The sequence below is a fragment of the Arvicanthis niloticus genome, chromosome 1 (genome assembly GCF_011762505.2).
Source record: "Arvicanthis niloticus isolate mArvNil1 chromosome 1, mArvNil1.pat.X, whole genome shotgun sequence".
NCBI lineage: Eukaryota > Metazoa > Chordata > Mammalia > Rodentia > Muridae > Arvicanthis > Arvicanthis niloticus.
This window is the reverse complement of record NC_047658.1, coordinates 88,965,718-88,985,032: the sequence shown is the minus strand read 5'-3', so window position 1 is coordinate 88,985,032 and position 19,315 is coordinate 88,965,718.

Genomic DNA, 19,315 nt, shown 5'->3' with positions numbered 1-19,315 from the left:
GGCTAGATTGAGGTGCTGAAACGCTATGCAGAGGAATCTGTCACATTCACCCTCGACTAGGTTTTCCTGTGTGTTGGCCTCACTCCCTGAGAACTCTTCCTCTTAGAGGCACCATGTGTCTATGCCATCCTGAATGGAAAGTTAGTTGTGTCGGATGGTGTTTTGCTGGGGCTAAAAAAAGAGAGTGTTTTACTGAAGCAGACAGGAGTGAAAGACTAAGGCAGACTAGTGAAGGCGCATTTAGCTGAAGCAGATGACAGGTGAAAGGATGTTTCATTAAAGCAAGCACATGAAAGGACATGCGATGAACGATTCTTCCATAACAACACGGGTGAGTCGTCTGCCTTACATTAAGTAGTTGAGTTCCATAGAGAGAAATGCATCAAAAAACTCCTGGTGGTGTGCTACGGTTTCTTGCTGCTTCCACTCTGGCCGATTGGCAGAGTGATATCAGCCGATACAGACTCACATGGTGTTTTGCTAAGACAGACTGAGGTGCTGAGGTAAGACGACAGGTGATGAGACAAGACCCCAGGGAGGACACGTGATGTTTGGAGGGTGTGTACACAGGACTCAGTGGACCACAAGGGGCTTGGCTTGCTTTGCAATGTTTCTTGGTCTCACATCTTCTCTGCTCTGAGCTTTGTTGAGAGAGGCACCACAGAGAACTCCTGGCATCCCTGTTGGTCCTGATTCCTCCTGTTGGCTCGTGCCAATTCGACTGAGGTCTGGCTGTCTCTGCTGGGCCATACACCACTGCTGATCTGTGTTTGCTATCTGGACTCCACCAAACTGGACTGTTGATGAAGTGTTTGCAACTGGATCGAGCTGCTGCTGCTGACCTGTGAACTGAACTGCTGATTTTCCTGACAATGCGGATGGGATTTGCTCCAAAGAGCAATTTCTAAACAGGTCCACTTCCCTGATATCCTCTCTTTTCCACTACCTGTGGTGGGCGGTGGGCTAGTAGGTTGAGAACCATTGCTCTAGAATGAGCTAAAACTGACAAACAGGTTAATTAAGTTACAAGCTAGCGGGAATGAGATGAAGCTTTAGGCCTAGGCATTTATTTTATAATAATTCAGTCTCAGAGTTGTTATTTCAGGAACTTGAGTACAGGTACAAAAGCTCACGGCCACACAACCTTTCTGCTATGTGGGTTACACTCCTCTGCATTGAGTCCATCTCCATTGGGAGTACGGCATTGTCACAGTTTTGATATGGGTCAGTCTTACTGAACAATGGTTATACAACTCTGCTTTGCAGCAACATGAAGCATCTTCAGAATGTCTGAGTCTCCAAGCGGCAGGGAGGCCAACTCCATTGTGAATGAAGTGTAGAGGCTACCGTGGAAGTGGAGGGAAAGAAGTCACAAGAAATAGGTGACTGTCCCTGTGGAAGAAAAAACTATGCTGTGGACCTGGGAAGAGGGACCCTCAATTGAGAAAATGATTTTTATCAGATTGGCCTGTAGGCAGGTCTGTGGGAGCATTTTCTTAATTAATGATTGATGTGGAGGCCCAACCCACTGTGGGCAGTGCCACCCTTAAGCAGCGGGCCCTAGGTTGTATAAGTGAAAGCAGGCTGAGCAAGCCATGAAGAGAAAGCCAGAAGCCATCTTCCTCCATGGCTTCTGCTTCAGTTCCTGCCTCCAAGTCCTTGAGTCCCTTCAGTCCTGACTTCTTTTCATGATGGACTGGAATCAGGATATGTAAGTCAAATAAACACTTTCCTGCCCAAGGTAATTTGGTTATGGTGTTTTTCACAGTAACAGAAAGCAAAGTAAACCAGTGACTGCAGGATGGATGGCTAAGCCTTGGTCTGAGGCAGTGTCACATGTGGAAAGATTCCCATCAGAAACATGACTGTGAATATAAAGCTGACACACAAATTTTGCACATAGCAATAATTCAAAAAAAAATTTCTGACAGCATTCTAATAGTGAGAGAGTTTATGCAGAAATTCATTTCTAGGGTTTCCCCCCCCTCGTGTGTATGTGTGTGTGTTCATATATGGAGGACAGAGATTGATGCCATCTTCCTCAGCCTCTCTACCTAAATTTTTTGAGACCAAGTCTTTCCTTGAATCTGAAGCATGTCACTTTTGCTAGGCTATCTGGTCAGCATTCTCCAATAGTCTGCTCACTTTGGTTACATGTGTCAGCTTCCACACCTGGCTTTTATGTGGGTGCTGGGAATTTGAACTCAGGTCCTTATTATTAAAAACTGAACATTACCCATGAAACTCCCTTTTTTTTTTTTTTTTTTTTTTTTTTTTTTTTTTTTTTTTTTTTTGTCTAGGACTTGAAAATCATCTGTTTCCTTGAAATTCAAGACTTGATGGTCTTCCTCACCAGAGCCCCCAAGCTAGTTGCCTTCGTTGGTTTCTGGAGTCTGACTCTTGGCTCCTCCTGTGTTTGTGACCTGATGTTTCAGGGAACAAAGCAAGTAGAATTTCCAGAGTAGGTAGATCATTTCTGGATCTCCTGGTTTAGGAGAGATCCCAGGTACTGACTTGCAGGATGGATAACCTGGGTCCCCAGGAGTCCACATGACCTTTACATTCTGGGGGTGGGGCTGGGATAAAGCTATATTTGTGGCATCATGAGCCAGGTTAAAAGGGCAACACAGGATGGCCAGGGATGATGCCTTCCTGAGAGGAACAATCCATATTATCAGAGCTATAGAATTACTCCAGAGTCTGGAGTATGTGTGTGCATGCATGCATGTGCATGCCTCTCTCTCTCTCTCTCTCTCTCTCTCTCTCTCTCTCTCTCTCTCTCTCTGTGTGTGTGTGTGTGTGTGTGTGTGTGTGTGTTACATGTACAGGTCAGGAGACAACTTGTAGGAGTCAGTTATCTCCCAGGGGTTGATCTCAAGCTTATTGGCAAGTGTCTCTCCCTCAGAGCCTTCTCACTAACCTAACACACAGATCTGTGCGAGCATGTTGCTGTTTAATTGCTAACAGCTCTCTTTCCTTCAGAGCCACTCGTCCAGTTTAACACAGAGAGTATAAATAAGAGCTACCCATCCCGATCACATGACCTCAGAGGCCTTTCTTCTGGTCCTTGCCCATTTGGTGGTTATCCAGCCATCTGAGTATTAGAATTCAGGTCCCCTTGTTGCTTTCCTTTCTTTCCTGAGTCGTGGCTTTGGCTTCTTCTATGGAGGCATACACACCTCATTTCTCTCTGCAGCTCAATGCTGCAGAATTATTATTAAAATTCAAATAAATTTAAATAATCTCAGAATATATTAGACCTGTTCTCCCTTGGGTTGGATATTTGTAGGGTTGGGAATACAGTGGGCACTTTGGAGTCATCTTTTATTTTTCTTTTAATTGAGCAGAGGTGCAGTGAGAGAGGATTAGTGCCTGGCCTGGGGACCTCCCTGAGTATTCACAGCTGAGCTCCTGGTGATTTCTCAAAGCAGGAGGTCAGAGCAGGGCAAAGGTGTTTCAGTTTTGAGGGCAGAAACTGGGCTTGTGAGTATCCGAATTTGGGTGTTCCTGAATCCACAGTGATGGTCACGCCCTTTCTTAATTGGTAGTTCAACTGCATTGTATCTCGACTTACAGAGACCTCATGCCATCAAGAATCAGCTTTGAATTTTGCCAGTGATTTATGACTCATAGAGTAAAAGATCTGCTCTTCAGATGCCCTGTTGGAGTAAGCCCATAGAAAGTCTCTAGCCTCTATGTCCTAAGGGACAAGAGAGAGCCGTAGTTCCACAGTAACATCAGGACTTACAACTAGCCAATATAATGTCTTCATGTGAATTTGCACAATGGAGGTAGAAACAGCCGTTACCACACAACATGGGATTCTGTCTCAGTACATTCAGCATTGAGATAGGGCCAGAGGCTTAGGAGAGGGAGTATATAGTGCATTTTAGCTCCCACTGGATGCCATGTTGATGGTCCTTAGCCAAGACGTGGATGCCATTCGGTATCTTGTGGCAATTGTGCCGTTCTGTTCAGGTTCTGGCTCTTACCCTCATGAGAGAAAGAATGACTTACCCTGTTTGTCTTCCTTTATTATGTTCTTGTTATATCCCAACTGATCTGCTATGGTATTGGCTCCATTTACAAGATGTGAATAGAGTTAGGGAGACAGTTCAGTGCATAAGAGTACTCACTGTGCAACCATGAGAACTGAGCTCAAATCCCAGAACCCATGCAAAAAAGCCAGGCATGGCTGAGAATGACGGTAATGCCAGCAGTTAGTGGTGGAGACAGATCTTGGATGCTTGCTGGCCAGCTAGCCTAGGTAAACTAGGCTGCTTCCAGTTCAGGGAGAAACCCTGTCTCAAGGGAATAAGATAGAGAATAATAGAAGAAAGATATCCAACATCCTCTGGTTTCAACATGATGTGTGTACCTGTACTCTCACATGCATTTACAGTTTCAGAGGTAATACTGCTGAGACAGGAGGATTACAGCTCAGCCTGTCCACTCCAAACTTCATGGGAGTTGAAAGTAGATTGTGCTGGAAAAGTTATTGGCATGGGATGAGTGAACACTTGTAGCTATGGTCTGAGGTGTATGAATGTGTGGGTATGTCAGGTTTGCATATTGTACTGGCTGGTTTTGTGTGTTAACTTGACACAAGCTGGAGTTATCACAGAGAAAGGAGCCTCCCTTGAGAAAACGCCTCCACGAGATACAGCTGTAAGGCAGTTTCTCAATTAGTGATCAAGTGGGGAGGGCCCCTTGTGGGTGGTACCATCTCTGGGCTGGTAGTCTTGGGTTCTATAAGAAAGCAAGCTGAGCAAGCCAGGGGAAGCAAGCCAGTAAGCAACATCCCTCCATGGCCTCTGCATCAGCTTCTGCTTCCTGACCTGCTTGAGTTCCAGTCCTGACTTCCTTTGGTGATGAACAGCAATGTGGAAGTGTAAGCTGAATAAACCCTTTCTTCCCCAACTTGCTTCTTGGTCATGACATTTGTGCAGGAATAGAAACCCTGACTAAGACACATATGAAGGTTTATAAATTCCCATTTCCTGTAGATTAGGAACCTGTCGATATTGCAGTGTTGGCTCTGCTCCCTCCTCAGTCCCGTGATAACATATTTGGTCCAAATCTAGGTACCAACTCTGTGTGCATCAGTGATAAGGCTGTGTGCTGAAGGCCACAAACAAAGGGGCTTCTTATCTAGTTGGGAGAGACTGAGACAGCAATTACCCAAACCTGGTATTTGCAGGACAGGTGCCTGAGAGAGAGGGAAGCCTGGGCTGGGGGTCAGTGGTTTGGGAGCCCCAACACAAGGCTGCCATGGTCTTGTTTTGTGCCCTGAGCAAACCACTCAACATAGTGACACCTCACTAGGGTTTGTCTGGGACTTCCACAGCTGTAGCACTGTATGTTCCCTGTTCTGGAATGTCATTGCCCTATGCAAAAACTCTCACCCTTCACATGACCCTCGAACTTCTGTGTCCTTAGAGAATTGTATTTCACAGAAGAGAGGGTGGCTAGTGTTTTCTTCTTCCCTTTCCTCTTTTCTGAATTATAGAGTCAGGCATCTTGATTGTTGCAAACAGAGATAACCAGGAAGCAGCAGCACTGAAACAGCTGATATCCATAAGAAAAGATGCTCAGCCTCCCGCAGAAAGAAATGCAAATCAGAACACAGCATCATCTCTTCCTTTCAGATGCAAGGGCAAATGAGAATGCTGAGATACTTCGTTTACACTGGAGAGGCTGGCAGGTGGGGGCGCGGCTCTTCATCTGCTATGCCCGGGAATGGGAGTTGATGCACCCCTTTCAGCAAGTTCATTTTGCATACATATTAACGTCTCACTGTATACATTATCCACTCTAGCAATTCTATTTCTAAGAATGTGTTCTGGAGAAATCCTTGTGTTAGTCTATGAAGATGCATGTGAAAAACTGTTCAATATACATTCTTTGTTGTAGTGAAAATATGTAATCTAGGAGACTACCAGCCAGGCTGACCAATTGGACAATCTTCTAGGGCAGTGGTTCTCAACCTGTGAGTTGTGAGCCCTTTGGTGGGTAGGAAGACCCTTTTACAGGGGTTGCCTAAGACCAACTGCATCAGTTATTTACATTATAATTCATAACAGTAGCAAAATTACAGTTATCAGGTAGCAACAAAATTTTATTATTGGGGGCCACCACAACATGAGGAACTGTATTAAGGGGCTGCAGCATTAGGAAGGTTGAAGACCACTGTGGTAGGGTGGAGCCTACCAAAGAGGGTGGCAGTTGAGTGGAGGTGTAGCTCTCTCTCTTCTTTCTGAGACTCCTGTAGAAAGATGTCCTCAAATGGGATCGTGCTTTCCAAATCACCTGGAGAGGATGTCCTTGCAAATACAATGCTTGCTCTAGAGGGAAGAAGAGAGTTTGTTTGGAGCCACACGTAAGAGTGTCCATGGCCCGGGAAATGGATTCAATTTGCCCTTATGACCTGTTCTGCTGTGGGAGATTACATGAAGTTTCCTTGGTCACAGAAGAAAATAAAATTATACATCCATGCATTTACCAGAAACCCTTGGTGGAAACATCAGGCAGGCAAGTCACAGCCAAGCAGGGAGATTTCCATGTGGGTTTCAGATGCTATCTGAAGAGATTCTTCCTTTGGGGTTGGTGGAAACTAGGTGTTTGTTAAATACATTGAAAAGGTTTTTACCTGATAGCGCAAATGAAAGCTAAGCATCAAGAAAACAAAGAACATAATTACAAACTGAGGCGTGGAACTAAGTAGGGAGTTTTCAAAAGGTGCAAAGCAAATGGCTGTTAAAATGTTCAACAGCCTTAGCCATCGGGGGAAATGCAAATTAACACTATTTTGAGATATCATCTTATCCTAGTCAAAATGGCAGATAAACAAACAACAAACCCAAATGACAATACTGGTGTAGATGTGGGGAAAGGGGAACATTTATTAGCTGCTAGTGGGATTTCAGACCGGTGTAGCCACTATGGAAATCAGTGTGGAGGTGTCTCAGAAAGCTAGAAATAGACCTACCATGTGGTCTAGTTCATATACCCAAAGGGCTCTATATCCTAGTCTGCTTATACATGTTGATTCTGCTGTACTTATAACAGGCAGGAAATGTAAACGACTTGGATGTCAATCAACTGACAAATGAATAATGAAAATGTGGTATATTCACACAATGGAATATTCAGCTGTGAAGAAAAGTGAAAATTTGCAATTCAGAGGTAAATGGATGGAGTTGAAAACCATCATTCTGAGTGAGGTTACCCAAATTCAGAGAGACAAAATTCATTTGCAGATATTAGCTTTGAATTTTCAGGTATGTGTGTTTCATTTGGGATGCCCATGGAGGTCAGGAAATTAGTCAGGAGGCATAGGGACCATAGGGACCATAGCTTTCAAGGCAAGGGAGACAGAATGCAGTAGTATGAAGAGGTAAAGGAAATAATGGCACAGGAAGGGTTAAGTGAGGGGAGGCCTGGAGAGCAGGACAGAGGAAGACATAAGGAGAGGGACAACTAAAGACCTTTCAAAAATCATATGGAAATCTGCTACTATAGAAGTGTATTAGGATTCTCTAGAAAAATGGAACTGATGGGATGAGTCTCTCTATATAAACAGAATTTATCAGAGTGGCTTATATGCTATGGTCCAACTATTGCAACAATTGCAAGGCTGGATGTATCCACTGATCTACAGTATATGCTAGAATCCTGAAGAAGTACACTCTAATGCCAGTGGAGAAATGATCATGGCAGTGAGAGTGACTGTGATCAGGCAAAAAGCAAGTTCTTTCTTCCATGCCCTTTATATAAGCTGCCCAGAAGGTGTGGCCCAGATTTAAGGTGAATCTTCCTACCTCAAATGCCTCAATCAAGAAAAATTCCTAACAGGTGTGCCCAGTGCCTTGGCTTTCAGTTAATTCCAGATGTAGTCAAGTTGACAACCAAGAATAGCCATCACAAGAAGCTTCCTAAATATATACATACATGTGAATAAATGTTTAAGTGAAGTTGTCCTACAGTGTGTGTGTGTGTGTGTGTGTGTGTGTGTGTGTGTGTGTGTGTGTGTGTGAAATCAGCCTTGGTGTCATGACCACTTTCCACCTTATTGTTTTGAGAGAAGCTCCCATCAAGCACAGGGGCTCATCAATTAGACAAGACTGGCTGGCAGTGAGGTACAGGGAACTGCCTGCGTCTGCCTTCCCAGCCCTGGGATCACGAGTGCACACCATTACATCTGATTTTTAATGTGGGTTCTGGGTTTAAGTGCTTTGCTGAGCCATTTCCTCAGTCTTCATCCCTATTAAGTTCTAATCAATCGATCAATCAATCAACCAACCAACCAATCAATCAGTCTGGAGAACCTTTCACACAGATAGTTTTTTTTCATGGAGTTTCAGTCCACAAGGGCTTGTTCAGAGGCTGAACAATTTCCATAGAGTATGGATGGGGCCTAAGAGCTGGCATTTCAAGAAAGATCCCAGGGGATACTTCTTCCGAGTCATGTTTTGAGAAATATTAATAGAGGGATAATTGGGAAACCTTTTCCAGTATGACTTAGTCTAGATCTAGAAGCAGTAGTCCAAAGAATCAGAGAGAATCAGACATCAATTCCTTTGACCTGAAGCTTCAGTTTGGTCACTCAGAACACAGGTCACATAGACCCTCAGGTGTGGAGGGAAAGAGGAAGAAGCAGCCTATAAACTGGCCCTCTTTGGCAAAAGGCAGAGAGAGGGCCAGTTGGGAACTTCTGCCAGCTGCTTTTGTTGGTGTCTCAGCTTCTCCCTGGGAAGCTGGTATTCTGGTTTGAAGGACAACATCAGCTGTGCAGGGACCAGAGGAGCATGTGTTCCTAGGAGTCAAATGTTGCAAATGAATTAGCAGGTGTTGATTGCTGCCAAGTAGAGGTGTGCTGTGCCTGGCTATTGCTTTCTGCCTTTTTTTTTTTTTTTTTTTTTTTTTTTTTTTTTTGGATTGAAGACCAAAACCTCTCCCCGCCCCCACTCCAAAGCCAGCACATCTCTTGAGACTCTCCCAGGTATATCCTGTAACTTAGAGGTCTCTCACTTAGGCAAATACAGTTTTGTCTTGTCCTCCCAGTCACTGTTGTAGTGTGAAGAACCTAAGAATGGAGTGAGAGAATACCCTGAGGTTCTCCTCTCTCCGGAACCCCCATGATGCTCATGGTCACTACTACCTCTACTCCCCATATCCTAGGTGATGGTGGTGGGGGGAATGTAGACAAATGTTTACAGTTTGTCACACCCACTAGTCTGAGCCTTGTTCTGTTGTGGGATGTAAAACCATGCCAGGAAGTTTGGTAAGGTAGAGCAGGTTGAGACTCAGAGATGCAACTGAGGCTTAGGTGATTCCTGCTGCTGTAAGAGTCCTGATTTGGAACAAGTGCCATGCTTGTCACATAAAAGAGATGTGACCTGTAGTCACATAGCCCCAAAGCAGAGTCCTCCATGCAAATGAGGTACCTAGAGGCATTCCTCCCTGCAAAAGGTATTTAATTTCAGGCCCACCATGAGAAGTGGGGCATGGTGTTATGCATCCATTTTCCACCATGACAATAAACTGTTTGGAACCATGGACTGCCTTTTTTTCACCAAGTTCCACCATGGGGAGCCATGAAGACCTTCGCCTACAAAGCCACGGCCTAACCTCCCGTAGAAGGCCTCTCTGTGTTCCCAGCCACAAATGCTACCAAGCCTGTCTTCACCAAGATAAGGACAATCATTTCCCCACTGGGACAAGCCAGAGCTCCCCTTGTCCCTTGTCCCTCAGCACCTAGATGTCCAAGAGTCTGAGAACCCCATGGCCCCAGCCTCATCACAGGCCTGGAGACCCCCAAGTCAGCTCATCTTTCCCATGTCTCAGACTGCTTTCCCACCCCAGAGTGATGTCTTGGTGCTTTCCAACAGCCTAGCACCTGCCCTCGGTGATGGCATGGGATAAGGGAAGTCAAATTCCCCATGTTCCACCTCCTCAAGTGGCCGTGCCCAGTGTGGAACAGACATGGGCCAACAACCCTACATTGTTTCTGGCTCCTGCTTTCTAGATGAGCATCTAGGTGGGCTGTCTCAGATCCTTTGAAATCACCTGCCTATTCCTTCTGCATATCCCTATCTTCTGCATATCCCTTGTCCCAGTGAGGATGTGCTCACAGGCACTCACTGTGTATGGTCTTATTCTTGAACCACACTGATTCAGTCATTGTATGTTGCTTCTTTCTGCTCCTCACTTTCCTGGCTGTTGAATGTGGTAGGCATTCTCCCACTTGTCTCTTTGCCTCATCCAACATGACTGCCATCAGAAATTATGTTAGTTCTCCATCCATGGTACTCTTTTTGCTAATTAATTAATTTAGTTTATATTCTGATCACAGCATTCCTTCCTCTTCTGCCAGTTCCCCCCTCCCCCATCTCCCCTTCCCCATTCCTTTTCTCTTTCTCCTCAGAAAAGGCAAGACCTCCCACGGTATCAACCTGCCTTGGCATATCAAGTTGCAGTAGGACTAGATGCATCTTCTCCTATTGAGGCTAGACAAGGCAGCCCAGTTAGGGGAAAGGGATCAAAAGGCCATGGAGTCAGGGACAGCACCTGCTCCAGTTGTTAGGGCTCCCACATGAGGACCAAGCTGTACATCTGTGACATATGTGGAGGAGTCATCCATAGCATCCTTGCCTCACTCTTCCTAACCCAATATCTCACCTATAGAGTAGACCTCAAAACAGAAGATTAGTCATTTCTCCTAGAGGAAGTCCTGCCCCAAACTGGACAAATGAAACAAGAACTTGGAATTAAAGGACCTCCATTGACGAGAGTCAGCACTATGTGACTATGGCTTGGTACTAAATCAGATTTATAGCTTGTAGGATGTCTTTGAATCATGAGCTAAATAGCAGCAGCTGCAGATAGTCTGGAAGGGATAGTCTGGAAGGGACAGACTAACTAACCCCATGTCAGGAAAGAGGCTTACAGAATCCCTGCAGGATCCCTGCTGTCCATGGTGCTGAATTCCATTGCCTCGTTGCCCATAGGAGAGGAACAAGAGAAAGCCTGCCATAGAAAGTAAAATTCAACTGCCTGTCTTGGAAGCTAAGCTCTCTCCAGGAAGGCAGACGTGATTACCTTGGGGTCTATTTGAACAAGGTATCTGGGGTCTACCAACTGGAAGTCCCTGTCCAAACACCATTGAACACCTGGCTGGGCCCTGGACTTGGCATCTTGACTACATTATTATGTATTTCAGTCTTTAGCCAGCATAGGCAGGCTGTTGTGCTTGTTGTCTGATGAGGGAGTGGAGGCATGGCAAAGCTTCTCACACTTTGGTCAAGCTTAGGCCACTACTGAAGGGAGATGCCAGGGCTCAAGGAGAGAGGTGCCTGTTCCTAGAGCTGGCGCTGGTTTCAACAGACCCACACACCCCAAAGTATGAGTTGGTGGCTTTTGTTGACATCTGCATGAAAACTGCTGAACACTGGGCAGGTCAACATATTGTTGTTTCTTTCGTGGGACAGATTCTGAAATCATTTAAAATGTCTGCATTGTCTTCAAGACCCCCACACCACTCACAAACAAATGAGCAAGACTCATTCACATTTCTGTTTACAGTGAATATAAAACAAACACATAGATTAAAATGGATGGTCTTATTTAATTGGCCCTTGTTTCTTAACTCACTGTCTTCCTCTCTCCAGGTCCTGGCCTCCTTCATCCCTTGTTCTGTGATTCATCAGGGCCTGAGGCTCAGCAGCTGTAATTGGTTCCTAACTTCCTGGGATGTCAAAGCCAAGATGGAAATTTTTACGTATCACTCCACCAATTCCATCCCAGCTTTAATAATAAGCTGGCAGAAGGGAAAGCAGATTTACAGCGGGAGAGAAATGTAATCAAATTTGGAGGTGAAATGCAATAAGTACAAATGCTAGTTTTCATTTGGAAGCTTCTCAGATAAATGTGATCTCATCCTGTTCCACAGCCAAGCCCTTTGTTTCTTTTCTGGGGAAAGTGGGGGACCCTCATGGAACATGACCCCTGAAGGAAGAGTCCTCGATGGGATTTCTTCTATGCTTTGTCCCAGCAGAGGCTATGGTGACTGGAGGGTGATGGGTGGAGAGGCAGCAAAGGTCAGCGGGGCGATGTTATAGTTCCTGTGCAATGGCTTGTGTGCTTGAATACTTGGTCCCCAGATGGTGGTGTTTTGGGGAAGTTGTAGATAGAACCTTTGGGTGGGAGGCATGACTGCCCCAGGCTCACTATTTCCTGAATTGCAAAGGCATGAGCAAACACAGCAGAGGGCTCTTATCCTCATGTATACTCAGCCACCCAGTGCCACACCCATCCTGCCATAGTTGACCATATCCCCTGGAGCAAGAGCCAAAGTAAGGGCTTCCTTGTATAAGTTGTTTCTGTCAGGAGTTTTGAAAGGAAACTAACTCAGAGAAAAAGGATTAATCAGAGCCACCAATAAGCTAAATTCCAGGAAAAAGAGAACTGAGTACCCACTGGTGTTAATTCCTCCCAAGCCTAACCTGTCTCACCCTTCTGGAACTCTGTAATATTAAGTGATGCTCTTCTTCCTATAGTATAGTGAGAATAAAGCAAGTTATAGGGAGAGGATTCCCAACAGTAGTCCGTCAGGGTTCTGTTAGATTCTGTGGCCTTTCTTTTTTAGTTTTCTCCACAAGAATTGTAACTGACAGCTAATATTTTTAATAGGAAATGTCCTTGACCTCAGTTACCCACAATCCTCTTGTTACTGCTGAGATGATAAATGTGTCCACCATGCCCAAACTACTTATAGTTTATACCTATGTACACACACCCAACCTACCTGTGTGGGTGCATGTGGAGACCAGCCTGTGCTGTTAGGATGTTGTCCTTAATCTCTCCCCATCTTATGTTTTGGGGCAGGGTCTTTTGCTCTCTCTGAACATGAAGCTCACTGTTTCTGTTAGGTTGGCTTGCTCATGAGCCCCCAGGATCCCTGTGTCCCTGTTCCCCAGCACTGCAGTTACAGGCACGCACAGCTGCACATTGCTCTCCTGTGGGTTCTGAGGATTTGAATGTAGGTCATCGTGCTTACATGGCCAGTGCTTTACCCATTCCTTGTCTCCCCAGCTCCTAGTGTTTCTTGGGGAGTCATACAATGGGTTCTTCTCTAGAACCCAACCCAACCCCTCTGAACAGTAAATATCATTGTCCTAGTTTTTAACCCTTCATCTATTAGATGAGAAAATGATCTCAAGATTAAATCCCTTGCAAAAGTTTGGGAAATGCAAATTAGACCTCAGTGAGATGACACCACACATCTATTGCTATGATCAGAATAAAAAACAGTGATAACACCGAATGCTGCTGAGGGTATGGAAGGCCAAGGAAGCTTGGTCATTGCTGATGGCAAATAGGAAGACAGTTTCCTACAAAATCAATGGCCTATTTGTCCCAGAGAGGTCTAGACTGATGCTCACAAAAGCCTGTGCAGGAATGTTCATAGCAGTTTCATTTATAAAACTCCTAATTGGAAACAGTCCAAATGGTCTCCATAGGCAAACAGTTAAACAGACTGTGGACCATTCATACTGTGAATTCCACCTGTCAGAAATCTAAACAAATAAGGAACAAGGTGTCAAAATACTTAGCCACTAGACTGAGTCTCAAAGAAGCTATGCTGAGTGCAAAAAGCCCATGTCAATCCAAGGAGGCTCCAGGCACATTGTTTTTACTATATGACATCCTTGACATGTCAGAAATGGACGGCAGAGAAATGGTGTCTACTGAGGGAGAGCTCAGGAGGAGGCAGGTGGCTATGGATGAAAAAAAAAAACACCTCACTGGGGCTCTGTGGGGAAGGGTCTACTGTATTGGTGGTCACAGAAATCAATGTATGTCATAGGCTTGCATACACAGGACACAGCAGAACATAAAAACAGTGGAGTCTACAAAGAATGGAGAATTGTGCTGGTGTCCACGTCTTGGTTATCATACTGTAGTCTATTTGTGCAGAGTGTTATCACTGGGGCAAACAGGCTGAACTCTGTTAATTCTAAAGCATGTGTGAAAGGTTCTTTTGAGTATCAGTGCTGGGGGACAGCAGAGGGAGAGGAGGGGAGAAGACAAGGCTCTTGCCAAAGTTCACATGTTAATCCTTGTTTCCACCTGTCTGAAAGAAAACTCTATGACCTTGACTTCTGGAGCTCAGGCATCTTGGGTGACTCTAGTGGAATGGTCTAGTGTGTTAACTGGATGTAATATTCAATACAATATTACTAATCCATGCTGTGATTCATATGTAGGGTGGGGCATGAGGCCACGTGAGTGCCTACCAGTTCCACAAGTCCAGGAGAGCTGCAAGCCAAGCTGAGCCAAAATCCTTTTAGAGTATCTGTGAGTGCTCGTGCATGTGTGTACCTCTCTCTCTCTCTCTCTCTCTCTCTCTCTCTCTCTCTCTCTCTCTCTCTCTCTCTCTGTGTGTGTGTGTGTAGCATGTGTAGTATATATGTATGTGTTCATGTCTGCATGCACATGGAGGTCAGAGGTCAATGTCTCAGTTTGCTCTCCACCTTATTTTTGAGATAGGGTTTCTCACTAAACCTAGAGCTCACCAGTAGAGCAGGACTGGCTGGTCAGTGTTCTCCAGGGATTCTCATGTCTCAGTTTCTCCACAGAGCTGAGACTATGGACACACACCACTACATCTGTTTTGTTTTATAGGGGAGCTGGGGATCTGAACTCGGATCTTCATGCTTCCACAGCATGACTTTTACTGACTGAAGCATCTCTTCAGGCCCTCAACATCCTTTTAGAAGAAAGAACATGCATATTAAGAGAGAATCTTAGTTCTGAAAGGACCACTGACAAAAACATTTCTGAGCTTTCTTTTTCCCACCACATCAAGATACGGTGTCTTAGACAGAAACAAGCACAGATAATCAGAAGCAATGGATGGAGAGAGGGGCAGAAGCATGATAATGAAGGGGCACCATCCCTTCTTCTCTATACCTGTATCCTCTCTCTGTGTTGAGGCTGAAGCATCCTCCCCGGTCTGCTTAGATGTGTGGAGTGTCACATCTGTTTCTTATCACATCTGTTAACATTGCAGGATCACTTTGATCACTTATAATAGACCCAGTAGGAAAGAGCCCTGCTTGCGATGTGTTGCACAGAACTTTCCTAGAGCCAAAGCTCTGCTCAGCAGCAGGAGTCATTAGTGACCCCACAGCTCTAAAGATTACCAGAGACCCAAGGAAGCTAATCTAGGCTTTGCTCTGGGTATCAAGATCCCTGTGAAGGAAGAAGGAATGTATCGCTGTGACTTGAGATGGTTCTAAGGAGTCACAAGCCCTTGTCTATAGGTGTGTTTTCCTTGAGAAGCCTCTGCTTTTGAGGCTTTGTCCTCCTCTTCCTCCTCTTCCTCCTCTTCCTCCTCTTCCTCCTCTTCCTCCTCTTCCTCCTCTTCCTCCTCTTCCTCCTCTTCCTCCTCTTCCTTCTCCTCTTCCTCTTCCTCTTCCTCCTCCCCCTCCCCTCCCCCTCTTCTCCTTCTTTTCTCTCTTCTTCTTTTCTCCTCTTCTTCTGAGACAGGCTTTCCCTGTATAACAGTGCCCTGCAGCTCACTCTGTAGACCAGGCTGTCCTTGAACTCACAGAGATTGTCTGCCTCTGCCTCCTGAGTGCTAGGATTAAACTTGTGTGCCATCACTGCCTGACCTCGGTCTGCGTCTTACTCTAGTTGTCAGATCATTGTCAAAATAATTTATTTATTTTTTTTACTATTATCCTCATTTACTTTGTAATTAATTAATTCATTTTACATCTTGATTGCAGCCCTTCTCCCTCCTCTCCTACCAGTCCCACTCATCCACCCCCTTCTCTCATTTCCCCCTCTCTTCTCCTCCCTGACTGGGTACCAACCAGGAGGGAGGAGGTGACTGGGTGCCAACCAGGAGGGGGGAGGTGGGGCAGGGTGCTGTCAGGAGTGAAGGAACAGTCAGGGTGCTGCTCATTCAGCGTGTCCCCATTTTCTTATACTCAATTACCCATCATTTTAGGATCTTAAACCCCTGCTGAGAAATTTGAAAGATACCATTCATGTGGTCCTCCAGTCTCTCCAGTCCACATGGTATAAATCAATTAGCTGTTCATAATAAGGAGTCTAGAGCTTCCCACAATGGGGGTCTGTAGCCCAGGAACCAAGACTTCCTGAGCCCAGGAACGTACATCCAGTCACGTTCACACAAAAGAGTGAGATTTACTAATTTAGACTCAGCCTTTTAAAAGGAAAGCACAAATACCTAGGCGTTGGAAGTTGAGGTTTTCGCTAGATGGCTCTGTTCCATAGATGAAGCCTAGCATCACGGAAAACTACAGCAGTGATTAAGGCTGCAAACTCTGAAAGATCAGCATGTCCCCAGACCTGTCAACAGGAATTAAAAATGAAAACAAGGACCAAAGCTTAAACACTTAATATACTCCCTGAAATGGCTTCCTTCTCCATGTGCTAGCTAGCAAATGTTGGATATGGTAATTGAAATGAAAACTGTTATGTTTGGCAGACACATTACAGTTTATTTCTTGTCCCATGAGAAGTTAGGTTGCTCTGATATCATTCATTCGTTCGTTCGTTTGCTCATTAGTTTCTGCAACAGCTATCATTGCCCGTGGAGCTGTGCTCTTGTGCTGCAGAGGTAGTAGGCAATGAGCAAGGCGAGTGTGTAAACGGTATGGAGCTGTGTGATGGAATGAACACTGCAGAGAAATAAGGCAGGGATAGAAGTTGCTGGAGCACAAGATTTAGGAGCAGTGTGTAAGAGAGCCCCCTGGCTCTGGGAGAAGAGTCTAGGCAGAGGAGAATTCAGAACTGTGCTGATTTCTGGAGCTGTAGGCAGGTAGAAGACCCCAGCAACCCCCTATCTAGACCAAAGCCCAGCTAAACTGTGGCTCTAATCTCACTGGAAGCTAAGTGTAACTTTTTGACTGCAGGATGGCCAGAGGGGCTGGCACCCAAACTCTGTCAGCAGTTGCTACACTGCCCTTGAGGTGGACACATAAAAGACTGTTCAGTGAACATCAGTTAAGTGACAGTTTTGTGTCCAGGCCTGTACAAGCATCTGAAGCTCGGAGACTGCTCAGCAAACCTGATAGAGAAACTCCGAAGTGCTGGCAGACCTCCTGGCTCAGGCCTGCACCCCAGCCACTCTGGAGACAGGCAGGAAGTTCAAGCACTTCCTGCTCTGCAGTGAGTTCAAAGTCTGGGAAACCCAGAGACTTTGACTCAAAATAAAAACTCAGACTGTAGCTCAATGGTAGAGTGCTTGCTTCACAGAACTCTGGATTCAGCCCCTGTGGGTGGGGGTGGGGGAACTGAGGAGACAGAAGGAGCATCTGGCCTTGGGTCGGGGAGGAACAAGGGGGCTTCCTGTCTGCTTTATGTTCTCATCCCCATCTTATTAAAGTTCACACTCCCTGGCTTCTGTCTGGATCTCATTGTATCCAGTTAGTTCTTACTCTGGAGCTCTAGCTGGTTCCTGTGTTGATGCCCAGATCCCTGGGTCTTTCCTGGGCTAACTGCTCACCGTATAACCTCCAGACAACTATCACCTATCCTCAGGAACTACCCAGGGTACATCATCTTGCTTGTCCGTTTTCTACCCAGCACCCTCTGAGGTTATTGGCACAGAGGTTGACTCTGTCTCCTGCCTTCTCCACAAGAGCTGGGACTCAGTTGTCATCGTTCAGCTTTCCATCTCCAGGGCCAGACAAACAAAGACACTCCATGAATAAAGATGAATGGACTTGTTTACTCAACAAGGAGCATTGATGCCTCCCGGGATAAAGGCCCACGCCATAACCAGCTTTCTTGGGCCTCTTCCTCTTTTGCCTCTGCCCATGATGGAGGGCGGATCTGCCTGTCCTCGGATACCCTCATTGGCTAGAGGAACTACTGTAATCTATGCTGCAAGACTCCAGTCAATGTAACAGGGAGCCAAGAAGATTTCTCAAATCTCTGCCTTTGCCTCTTTCAAACTGTATGCCCTCAGTTTCCCCCAGCTGGACAGGCAATACTTTCAATAAAACAGCAGGCTTTCATATTCTGCCTAACAGTAATTACCAATGGCTGTCTCCGGAAGATTTGCTTGCACCACTCCTTCTTGGTTAGAGAGCCCTGCTTCCAGCCCACAGGGACCCTTGAAGAGAGACCTCCAGAACTGAAAGTCCACACTCAGTGATTGTGCCCCTGGGGAGCAGGAGGTAATGATCCAGGGCCGGTTAATGAGCTTCCGCCTCGGCTCTCTCCCTTCGCAGGTGGTATGGCAGTGTTCCAGGGCCGGCGGCTGCTCCCTGCACCTGCCCCCTCCACATCTAATTTCTTTGCAATGGCCTCAAAAGCTAACCAAGCTGAAATAGCTCATTCCAAGGCTCTCAAACTCCAGCACCATCATTCAGTGTTTGCAGAGGCCAGGCCTCATCCATGACACTCATCACTTCCCATCTGTTGGGAGCGCTTGGCTGTGGTGTCTTCAATGCTCATGATCCAGTCTGGCTTGAGATAGTGGGTAACGGTTGCCCCGAGGGCATTTTTGGTTGTGGATGCTTGCAGGAACCCTGTCACCCCCAAGCATTCTTTCCTGGTGCTTCATGTTGTGGTTATAATCATAATTCTGTTATGATAAGATAAAAACCAAGCAGACATCCCTAGAGGGGTGTGGGCTTAGACTACCAGGTGAGAACCTGTTTGCCTAAATTTGGGGTTAAGTCTTGGCTCCACCATTTGATAAATGAAATCTTGGGTTTCCAAGTCCAAAATAATGCTAGCTATCTTGTTCTACGTGTGTGACACGAATTGAACACCAGGCCTTGTACCTACTAAGCACGTGGTCTACTACTGAGCTGTGTCCCCAACAGTAGCTTTTTTGTCACACACTCCTTGCTTTGTGGTAGCCAGCAGTAATAACAAACATGTGAGTGAAAATAATTCTAGTTTATATTTATCAAGAGTCTCTATTGTTATTTTGCTTAATTTACTTAATTTGCTGAGTCTCCACAAGATACATTAATGAATAACTTTGGGGGCGGTTAGTGAGTATTCAGTTAAGATTAGACACAGAGTCTAGGACCACCCCCGCCCCACATTGTTTATGTGAGTGGATTGCATGAGAACAAGAGAGCAAGAGGTCATTTCCCCTGCATTTTTTGGATTATGTAGGGATGTGTGCATGTGTACATAGGCCATGACAGTGAGTGTGGAGGTCAGAAGACAATTTCTGGGAGTTAGTTCTCTCCTTCTACATGTAAACTCAGGTTGTCAGGCTTGGTGGCAAGCTCCCTCACCCACTAAGCCACCTCGT